This window comes from Manis javanica, chromosome 14 (assembly GCF_040802235.1).
Source record: "Manis javanica isolate MJ-LG chromosome 14, MJ_LKY, whole genome shotgun sequence".
NCBI lineage: Eukaryota > Metazoa > Chordata > Mammalia > Pholidota > Manidae > Manis > Manis javanica.
In genome coordinates, this window is record NC_133169.1 from 14,529,149 (window position 1) to 14,540,175 (window position 11,027).

The window sequence follows — 11,027 nt, forward strand, 5'->3', positions numbered from 1 at the left end:
GTATTTCTTTCACATATGTGGTGCTCCTGTGTTGGGAGCATAGATATTTATAATGTTATATCTTCTTGTTGGACTGACCCCTTTATCATTATGTAATGTCCTTTGTCTCTTGTTGGTTTCTTTGTTTTGAAGTCTATTTTTTCTGATACAGGTACTGCAACACCTGCTTTTTTCCTCTCTGTTAGTTGCATGAAATATCTTTTTCCATCCCTTCACTTTTAGTCTGTGTATATCTTTGGGTTTAAAGTGAGTCTATTGTAGGCAGCATATAGATGGGTCTTGTTTTTTTATCCATTCTGTGACTCAATTTCTTTTGATTGGTGTCTTCAGTCTATTTACATTTAGAGTGATTATTGATAGGTATGTACTTACTGCTATTGCAGGCTTTAGATCTGTGGTTACCAAAGGTTCAAGGTTAGCTTCCTTACTATCTAAGAGTCTAACTTAACTCACTTAATATGCTGTTACAAACACAATCTAAAGATTCTTTTCTTTTTCTCCTCCTTTTTCTTCCTCCTACATTCTTTATATATTAGGTATCATATTCTCTATTCTTTGTCTATCCCTTGATTGACTTTGGGGATAGTTAAATTTTGCATTTGCTTAGTAATTAGCTGTTCTACTTTCTTAACTGTGGTTTTATTACCTCTGGTGACAGCTATTAAGCCTTAGGAATACTTGCATCTATAGCAGTCCCTCAAAAATAGTCTGTAGATATGGTTTGTGGGAGGTAAATTCTCTCAGCTTTTGCTTATCTAGAAATTGTTTAATCCCTCTTTCAAATTTAAATGATAATCTTTCTGGATAAAGTAATCTTGGTTCCAGGCCCTTGTGCTTCATTGCATTAAATACATCATGCCACTACCTGGCATGTAAGGTTTCTGCTGATAAGTCTGATGATAGCCTGATGGGCTTTCCTTTGTATGTGATCTTATTTCTCTCTCTGGCTGCTTTTAATAGTATGTCCTTATCCTTGATCTTTGCCTGTTTTATTACTATATGTCTTGTTGTTGTCTCCCTTGGGTCCCTTGTTTTGGGAGATCTGTGGATCTCCATGGCCTGAGAGACTATCTCCTTCCCCAGATTGGTGAAGTTTTCAGCAATTACCTCCTCAAAGACACCTTCTATGCCTTTCTCTTCTTCTTTTGGTATTCCTATAATGTGAATATTGTTCTGTTTGGATTGGTCACACAGTTCTCTCAATATTCTTTCATTCTTAGAGATCTTTTATTCTTTCTGTGCCTCAGCTTCTTTGTATTTCTCTTCTCTATTTACTATTTCATTTATCATCTCCTCTACTGTATCCAACCTGTTTTTAATACCCTCCATCGTGCTCTTCAACCAGTGAATCTCTGACCGGAATTCATTCCTGAGTTCTTGGATATCTTTCCATACCTCCATTAGCATGTTGATGATTTTTATTTTGAACTCCCTTTCAGGAAGAGACATAAGGTACATGTCATTTAAATATTTCTCTGGAGTTATATTAAATTTATTCTGGACCCGGTACCTTTGGCATTTCATATTTGTATATGGCGCCCTCTAGTGTCCAGAAGCTATACTCTTTGGAGCTGCTCAGCCCCTGAAGCAATGTTGGGGGTCGCAGGGGAGCAGTATTGGTGCCTGGGGGGGGAAGAAAGAGCTGTTTCTTGCTTCCCAGCTGCTATGCCTGTCTCCATTGCCTGAACCAGTGGGCCGAGCACACAGGTATAAGCATTTGTCCCAGAGCAGCCAAATATGGATCCCTGCTTTCCACAAGCAGCTGGAATCCCAGTCTCTCCAGGAATTCTTCTTGTATTAGCTTTCCAACCCCGGAATCATGCAAGTATCATGAAGGCACCATGAAATGTAGGTTTGTGCTCCCAGTGCAGATCTCCGGAGCTAGGTATTCAGCAGTCGCAGGCCCTCCACTCCCTCCCTGTTCCGTTTCTCTTCCTCCCGCGGGTGAGCTGGCATGGGGGAAGGACTTGGGTTCCACAGGGCCACAGCTTTGGTACGTTACCCTGCTTCATGAGGTCTGCTCTTTTCTCCAGGTATATCCAGTCTGGTGCAGTCCTCTTTCCTGTTGCTCTCTCAGGATTAGTTGCACCAACTATATTTTCTAATTGTATATAGTTTAGGAGGAAGCCTGTGGCTCTCCTCTCATGCCATCTTTAATCCTCTGTTGGCAGCCCTTATTTTCTAAAGGACCCTATTGGATTACTTCCTAGACCTTCCCTCTACAGACTCCAAGGGTGGGCCACCTGTCCCTTCCTGGATACTTCCCCCATTCTTTCCTCTCGGATTCTATCCTCCTGAGAAGATTGTGAAATTGAACGGTTTGGTCTCTGTCCCCAGCCCTCATGCAGTTGTTCCCTGAATATATCACATTCTTCAGGTATCTCCAGTTCAGCATGCCCAGTTTGAGCTCTTCCTTTCTCTGCCTGCCCCCAGATGTGTTCCTCTCGCAGTTTCCTATCTGGGTGGTGGTATCACCATTTTCCTAGTTGCTCCAGCCAGACACCTGAAAGTCATCCCAGACTCCTTCCTTCCTTATCAGTCTGGTTCCCATCTATATATCCTCTTCCTTCCCAAAATCTCCTCTGTCCACCTCAACTGCCAGTGTCCTAGTTAAAAACTATCATCATCCCTCATCCAGACTTTGCAGTAGTTTCCAAAGTGGTTTCCCTGTTCAGTTCAGCCCTCACAATACCACTAGAGCAATTAAAAATGCAAAACTTACCATATATTACTCACCTGTCCCAAATCCTTGGATGACCCCCTTACAACAATTTAAAATCCAAGCCTATGTTAATGAAACATATATTCCTCTATATGTTGGCCCTTGAAGATGCCTATGAATCCCCCAATTCATACTTAGGCTCTAGTGTGAATACTGAAGTACACATAGCTCCTGATACATGTTCATTTCACACTTGTGTGCATGGCACAGGGGAGGTAAATACTACATATTGAACTGAATGGAGTTCATATCTCCTCAGCAACCCTTTGGAAGCAATAAACAGCTGTTTTTAGATTTTCCAGAAGCATTTACTTCAGGAGGAAGAAAAATGGGAGCCTAAAAATAACTGTATTTTGAAAAATATCTGAAACATTTCAAAGTAAAAATGTATTCCTGGTAAAATGTAAACAGTAACAGAAGCGATTTTGTTTGCCCCTATTTTTGTAACTACAGAAACCCAAGGGGCTCTTTTATTCCCAAGGGACACCATTCTCCTGAGGAACGACGTCCCTATCCTGCACAGCTCCTTCCTTTTCCTCTGGGAAAAGACCTTATTGGGCAGTTACTTTTTTTTACATGAAGAATCTTTTTGAGAATCTAACAAAGTCTCAAAAAATAGACCTGGCATAATTCTTGGCACATAAGACCTTACATATACTTGTTAAATGAAAGAAAATATATGTTGGCACATAAGCTTTTACTCGAAGCTTGTAGCAAGGTTTAATCATTTGAAGGTAGTTTTGAATAGTACTAAAAAGATTAATTGGCTACAGTGTGTTCACTGAGATTTTCCTCATTCTCCCAGTCTGGTCTCTTCGTCTGAATATTTGAACTCTGAGTTTTATGGTGCTAATTATTTTATAGTATAACCAAAAAATAAGTCAAATGACCAATGAAAGCTTGATAGCAAGTTACTTTTTAGAGTTGTGCTGTTTCTATCAAGGACTTCAGTTTTTTTTGAGTATTATAGGACTTTAAACATTTCATTTTTTGCTAGGGGAAAGAGCAGTAGATAGAATTCCAAAGACTTAAGAATCTACTTGTTAGACTAGTTAGCATCACACATGTTAGGCTAAACTGTTGTTACAGTTTATACATTGTTGCACTAGTTGATACTTCTCTGTCCTTTATGTAATAACGGTCAATATTTTACAAGATTTAAAAATTTTACTGTTTCTACATATATATTGCTTTTACAGTAAGAAAGAAAAACAACATAAAAAACTTTTATCTAACTTGGACTGTACAGATATCCTTCTTTTAGCTTATTTAACCACTTTTCCCCCTCTAATCACCAGATTATTATGGGTTTATTTTATATATTTCTTCATAATATGTGTGTCACTTAAACCCATTAACAGCTTTAACCTGTGTGTAACAGAGCAACTGAAAGAAATACACTTAATAGAAACAAGCAATTTCTCTTATTTGCACTCCAACCAACTCACTGTTGAGGGGTAATTATCATCTTTAACCTCACAGATTATCCAGCTGATTGAAGGGAAAGCCTCTGCTTATGTATTTGCAAGTCCTGGATGTAAGAAGTGGTATACTTGTGCTCCAGAAGTTATTTTACATGCTGTGGGAGGTTAGTCCATTTTATTTCAGGAAATTACAATTTTTATATTACACTGTTTCAGCATATTAACTTCCGTAGAATATAAAAGCTGGAAGGAAATTTAGAGGTTATCCAACCCAACCCCCACGTTTCATAGGTGAGAAAGTGGGTTTTCAGCAAATTCATTTTTCTTTAGTTGCAGTTTCACTTTTGCATTTCTGTCTGCATACAGTTGCTTTTATTAAACCTTTATTGATTTATGGCTTTAATGCTTTTAAGGTTTTTTCTTGAAAAGTAAAATATTCATCATCATTGTCATCACCTCATTTAGTTTCCTTTAAGCCAATATTGGTAAATATCTCAGTACTAGTGCTTTAAGGTCATAGTTAGAAGTTTTCTAATCTGATTGAAAATGTTCCACGTATATACATAGATCACTTTTCAGTTTCAAACAGGCATCTGTTCACATCTACTCTCAAATAATATCTCATCACCATATTATATTTCAAAGAAGTTAAAACTCATCATAATCCAACCTCATTAGGTTCTTCAATGAAACTAATAAAATAGTTATGTTTTATGGAAATCATTTAAACTCTTGCCAAACAAAGTGCTAATACTAAGTGGTAGAATTAAGAAAATATTTTTGAAATTAGGAATAACAGTGATGGAATATAACTAATAGGAAAAGTAATCACCTCAGGAAAGGAGGCATTAGTTAATGAGAAATATAAATTGAAGATGGTAAATTAAATTAATCAGGGAAGGAAGGAAAAAATTTTAGCCTTCAGTTAGTCAAAATTGCTCTATAGTTTTGAACTTCAAGTAAATCAAAACTTTACCTTTATAGTCACTCATTTTATTCCTCATTTTATCCCCGATTAATTAGATATTATTCCTTAGCAAGCACGAAGCCCTTAAAAGTAACTAGATACATAATGATCCAATCATCCATTAATGCTGTAATGATGTTTTTTCCATAGGCAAGCTGACCGATATCCATGGAAATGCCCTTCAGTATAACAAGGGAGTGAAGCATATGAACTCTGCAGGAGTCCTGGCCACACTGAGGAATTATGACTACTATGCAAGTCGAGTTGCAGAATCTGTTAAAAATGCACTTGTTCCTTAAAGGACATCTCATTGACTTAGCTAGGATAAAACTTAGTTCTCGGAAAAATACATTTTAAAACTAACTGGATGGAATTAGAGCCTCACCTTTACTTTATGCATTGTTGCTCAGTGATTTATACTTAGTTACTTTAGGAGAAAAATGAAAGGACTTGCTTTGTATCATTATCTGCACAGATTTGCTCATATCCTTCTTCAGCCAAAATTCTCCCTTTTCAGTATTTTCTTAATCAAATTCCTGGCCACACTGCCCTATGAAATAGACTGTGTTCACCAGCACCAGTAAGGCAGAGCTACTAACAGAGCCATTGGGAAACAGGCCTTTGATTTTTTTTCCATTTATTTGGCTTTCCACCCAAGGAATGATCTTTCTACTTCCTTGTGCAGCATTTACAAAATCAGCAGATTGCACAGTGGCTAGGTAAAATTTCTTAACATTATCCAAGTATTCCTGAAGAACTTGCTGTGTCATTTCTCCACAGAGCCTGTTGGCGATGTTCCATCCATGTTCATCAGTGGGTCTCTTTAGTAAGAAGCTTTTGGAATTGGTGAAGCACATATCCTGAGTTTTCAACCTGATCTGTGGTCGCTCTTCCTTTCTTCTCTGTGACTTCATTAAAGGACCTCCTCAATTTTGAATGCAGTGTTTTCTCGGGCCCCTAAGTAGAGCAGGGCTGGTGTAGATAAGATGCTAACAGGGGAAAAGAAAAATGTGCTCCTTTGATTTTCCATGAACAGAACAAATGCAAAGCGGGCCTTTGCTTCACTCTGTGATATGCTAGTATTTTCAAAGTGAAGATCTATTATAGTTTTCCTTTTTGATCCATATTTTCTTCACTCAAGCTCTTCTTTCTATAGGTTATTGAACTCTAGAGTTTTGCCTATAATACTTTAAAACATTCCTTTTTTTTTTTTGAGAGGGCATCTCTCATATTTATTGATCAAATGGTTGTTAACAACAATAAAATTCAGTATAGGGGGGTCAACACTCAATGTACAATCATTAATCCATCTCAAGCCTAATTCTCGTCAGTCTCCAATCTTCTGAAGCATAACGAACAAGTTCTTACATGGTGAACAAATTCTTACATAGTAAATAAATTCTTACATGGTGAACAGTACAAGGGCAGTCATCACAGAAACTTTCGGTTTTGATCGAGCAATATGACCTATAAACAATCAGGTCAAATATGAATATTCGTTTGATTTTTGTACTTGATTTATATGTTGATCCCACATTTCTCCTATTATTATTATTATTTTTAATAAAATGCTGAAGTGGTAGGTAGATGCAAGATAAAGGTAGAAAACATGGTTTAGTGCTGTAAGAAGGCAAATGTAGATGATCAGATGATCAGGTGTGTGCCTATGGACTAAGTATTAATCCAGGCTAGACAAGGGCAGCAAGACATCCACGGATGCAGAAGATTTCTCTCAAAGCAGGGGGGGTGAGATTCTGAGCCTCACCTCTGTTGATCCCCAAATTCTCACCTGATGGCCCCCCTGCGACTGTGCCTGTCTTAGGTTGTTCCTCCCTTGAGGAATCTTACCCGTCTCTAAAACATTCCTTTTTAAGCTTATTCACCAAAGATATTTTGACGGTATGTAAACTTTTTAATAGTGTTTTCCACAGATGTGATGAAGGAAAAAAAGCTAAGCATAATTACCATTTTAATGTTTAATATCTGCTAATAATGTGGCACAGTTTTCCCTGCATGGTCTTTTTTTTTTTTTTTTTTTTTTTTTTTTTTTTTTTTTGAGAGGGCATCTCATATTTATTGATCAAATGGTTGTTAACAACAATAAAATTCAGTATAGGGGGGTCAATGCTCAATGTACAATCATTAATCCATCTCAACCCTAATTCTCGTCAGTCTCCAATCTTCTGAAGCATAACGAACAAGTTCTTACATGGTGAACGAATTCTTACAGAGTGAATAAATTCTTACATGGTGAACAGTACAAGGGCATTCATCACAGAAACTTTCGGTTTTGATCATGCAATATGACCTATAAACCATCAGGTCAAATATGAATATTCATTTGATTTTTGTACTTGATTTATATGTTGATCCCCCATTTCTCCTATTATTATTATTATTTTTATTTTTAATAAAATGCTGAAGTGGTAGGTAGATGCAAGATAAAGGTAGAAAACATAGTTTAGTGCTGTAAGAAGGCAAATATAGATGATCAGATGATCAGGTGTGTGCCTATGGACTAAGTATTAATCCAGGCTAGACAAGGGCAGCAAGACATCCACGGATGCAGAAGATTTCTCTCAAAGCAGGGGGGGTGAGGTTCTGAGCCTCACCTCTGTTGATCCCCAAATTCTCACCTGATGGCCCCCCTGCGACTGTGCCTGTCTTAGGTTGTTCCTCCCTTGAGGAATCTTACCCGTCTCTGGCTAACCAGTCATCTTCCGGGGCCATACAGGGAAATGTAAAGTTGGTAAGTGAGAGAGAAGCCATATTGTTTGCAAAGGTTAGCTTTTTACTTCTTTGCAGATTTATGCCCTGTGGCTTCTATGCCCAGCACTTGTCTCAAGGTATCTTTACCACCTGGAGGAATTATGATACTCGGTAAATTCGATATGAGGCACGAATTCTATTTAAGGGTTGTAATTAGGAAGGAAGAAGAAAAGCTATAGATGTAGCATACGAAGGAAACTTGGGAGGATTGATTATTTCTTTGACATATCTTCTTGTATAGTACCTTAAGTATGTATAGGTTTTAAACTACTAACTAATTTGCACACATATATTAACATAATAGGAATACGGTGACATAAACAAAGCAAATCTATAATTACCATCCATCTCCAGTGAAGCCAAGAAAACCATTTAGGCACCCTAGGCATTTGTGAAAATTTGTCTATGATATGATGGATATTGTCCAACTGTACTTGAACCATCAGACAAATTAAAGCAGCCCATTTCTGGGATCTGTTCACATCCCATATGTTCTTTTAACCATAGATAGTCTATAGTCATGAGATTTTGGGGTGCTACAACTTGCACCCCTCCCAACTCCTGGTTGAGTTCCAACAGTACAGATCCAGTCAAATTCGTTGTCTCACTGTATGCACATGCCAGCCTAGACATCTCCCTTCTCCTTCTTATGGCAAGTCCAGGAGACGGTGGGCTGGATGCAGCCACAACCGCAGCATCGTCCGGATCCCTGTGGAGGCTTTTTGATGATCATCCCCCGGCACGAGTCCTCCAGAGAGTGCTGATGCCGGAAGCTCCTCCTCATATCGTATCTTAGTTCATTTTCTGGGTATCCAAGCTAGGCCTTGATCTTCTGCGTAGAAACAAACAGACCCTTTGCCCACACTTTGACACCTGCATGGTCTTTTGTAAGAAGGAGGCACAGCCAAGATTAAAGAACTATTAGTGACACTGTGGTATACTTGCTAAAAGATATGTATACAGTAAGAAATCGGAGAATTTGAGAGCTTTTGGAGCAGCTTGTCTCTGAAGATTGCCCGTTTCCTAGAGCTCTGTAATAAACTACTACAAACTCGGTGGTTTGAAGCAACAGATATTTATTCTTTTACAGTTTTGAAGGCCAGAAGTAAAAACTCAAGTTGTTGGTGGGACTGGTTCCTTCTGAAGGTTCTCAAGGAGAATGTGTCCCATAACTCCTCAGTTTTGGTAGCTGCCAGTAACCTTTGGCATTCCTTTGGTTGCAGCTCCACCATTCCAGTGTCTACCTTTGTCTCTGCATCTCCTTTCCCTCTGTGTGTTGTTTCCCTGTTCTTTCTGAGACAATGTCATTCAAGATCCTTAACCTCATTATAAATGCCAAGATTCTAATTCCAAATAGTCCTATTCACAGAGACTGAGGGCTAGGACTTGGACATATCTTTTCTTGGAAAACACAATTCAATCCACCACTACACTCCCCAGTGAAGCACCTGGTATTCATGTCTTTGTGTAGTCCCCTCTTTTGTATGTGGGTGGGTGGGCCCCAAGACTCACTGGTCACCAATCAAGTGCCTCAGAAGTGATGCTGTGTGACTTACACAGTCAGATCAGGAAGAGACTTGCCGTTTTTATCTTGATCTTTTGGAACCTTCATTCTCAGGGTGGACACACACCACCACGAGGAAGTCTTACTGCCCTGCTGGAGGTATCACTTGGAAAGGACTCAACTACACATGGAGAGGGAGTCGGGTAGCCTTCCAGACTTCCTAGCAAGGCATCAGGGGAGTGAAACCCATTTCCTAGCTTCCGTTTAATAGCACCAAGGACCCCACTTGATGCCATATGGAGCATCTATTGGTTACACAGCCAAGAACTGCCAAAATTCCAAACCCACAAAAACATGACAAATAATAAAATCGTGTTGCTTTAAGTCACTAAATATTGTGGTGGTTTATTCATAGCAATAAATTGACCTTACTTTGAGTTTCTCTTTTTCTACTGAATATAAATAAATCACATATTGAAATAAGGGGACCAGTAAAGGAAATACATAAATATAATTACAAAGAACCAATTTCTAATTAAAGTATCAAGAGTCTTATTAGATACGGAAGTAAGTTATTCCTCTTCCAGTTCTTAGATTTATATCTGCACTTCATGTAAATTAAACTCATGTCTTTAGTTTTCAAGTCCCAACACATGTCATTCGGTGGATTAAGCAAGCATAGCATAGTATAGATTGCTTTTCATTTGTTCATTCATTAATTCAACTCTTTATTGAGACCCTACCATTAAGACAAGCACAGTATATGGTGTTGGAGACCTGAAGATGAATAATAGTTCTTGGCATTGGAAAGCTCACAGTCCAGTGACAGTAGTGGGCTGGTTTGTATTAGAGATATGCATATGAAAGATTCTCCAAAGCAGGATCTATAAACTTTGAGAAACAGATCAAAATTTTTCCCTCCAGTTGTGAAACATCATATCTTTGAATAGTTGGCTCCTCATTGGACTGGGCCCAGGTCCAAACACCTTTTTAAAGAGGCCTTCTTTGTATCTACTGCTCCTCTTCTGATTCCATCCTACTTAATCCAATTACACCCTTTGTTTTCATAAAAGGTATTTAATGAAATTAGCTTATTTTCTGCCTCATCCCACTATAGTGTAAGCTTCATGAAATTAGGGACCTCATTTTTGTTCATTACATATTCCTAGCACCAATAACACTGCCTGGCATATAGATGTATTTTTAAAATAGTGAACGAACAATATACCAAAATTACTGTAATACATTATTGGAACATTTTATGGTGCCCTCTCTATGAGACACCTTGGGAGTGTCTCTGTATTTAATTTAGTTAATTCTGGTCTCTTTATTAGGGCAGTAGTGCTTTCCACATCATATAATTTTTTCCTTTTGGCTTTCAGTCCAGTTTTGTAGCTCATCCCAAGCAGGTGAACAGGATTTCATGCCATCTATTTAGTATTCTACGTGACTTACATTCTTGTCTGCTGTCCTCAGTTAAAACAGTTTGTTTCAACCCATTTCTAAGTAAAGTACATGAAGATCTGGCCTCATCCCCTCTGCTCAGCAAAACCAAACAACAAAAAGAAACATTCAACATTTTTTGTTGTAAGAATTAACACACAATTGCAAGAATACCTAAATTTTGTAAAATATGATGCA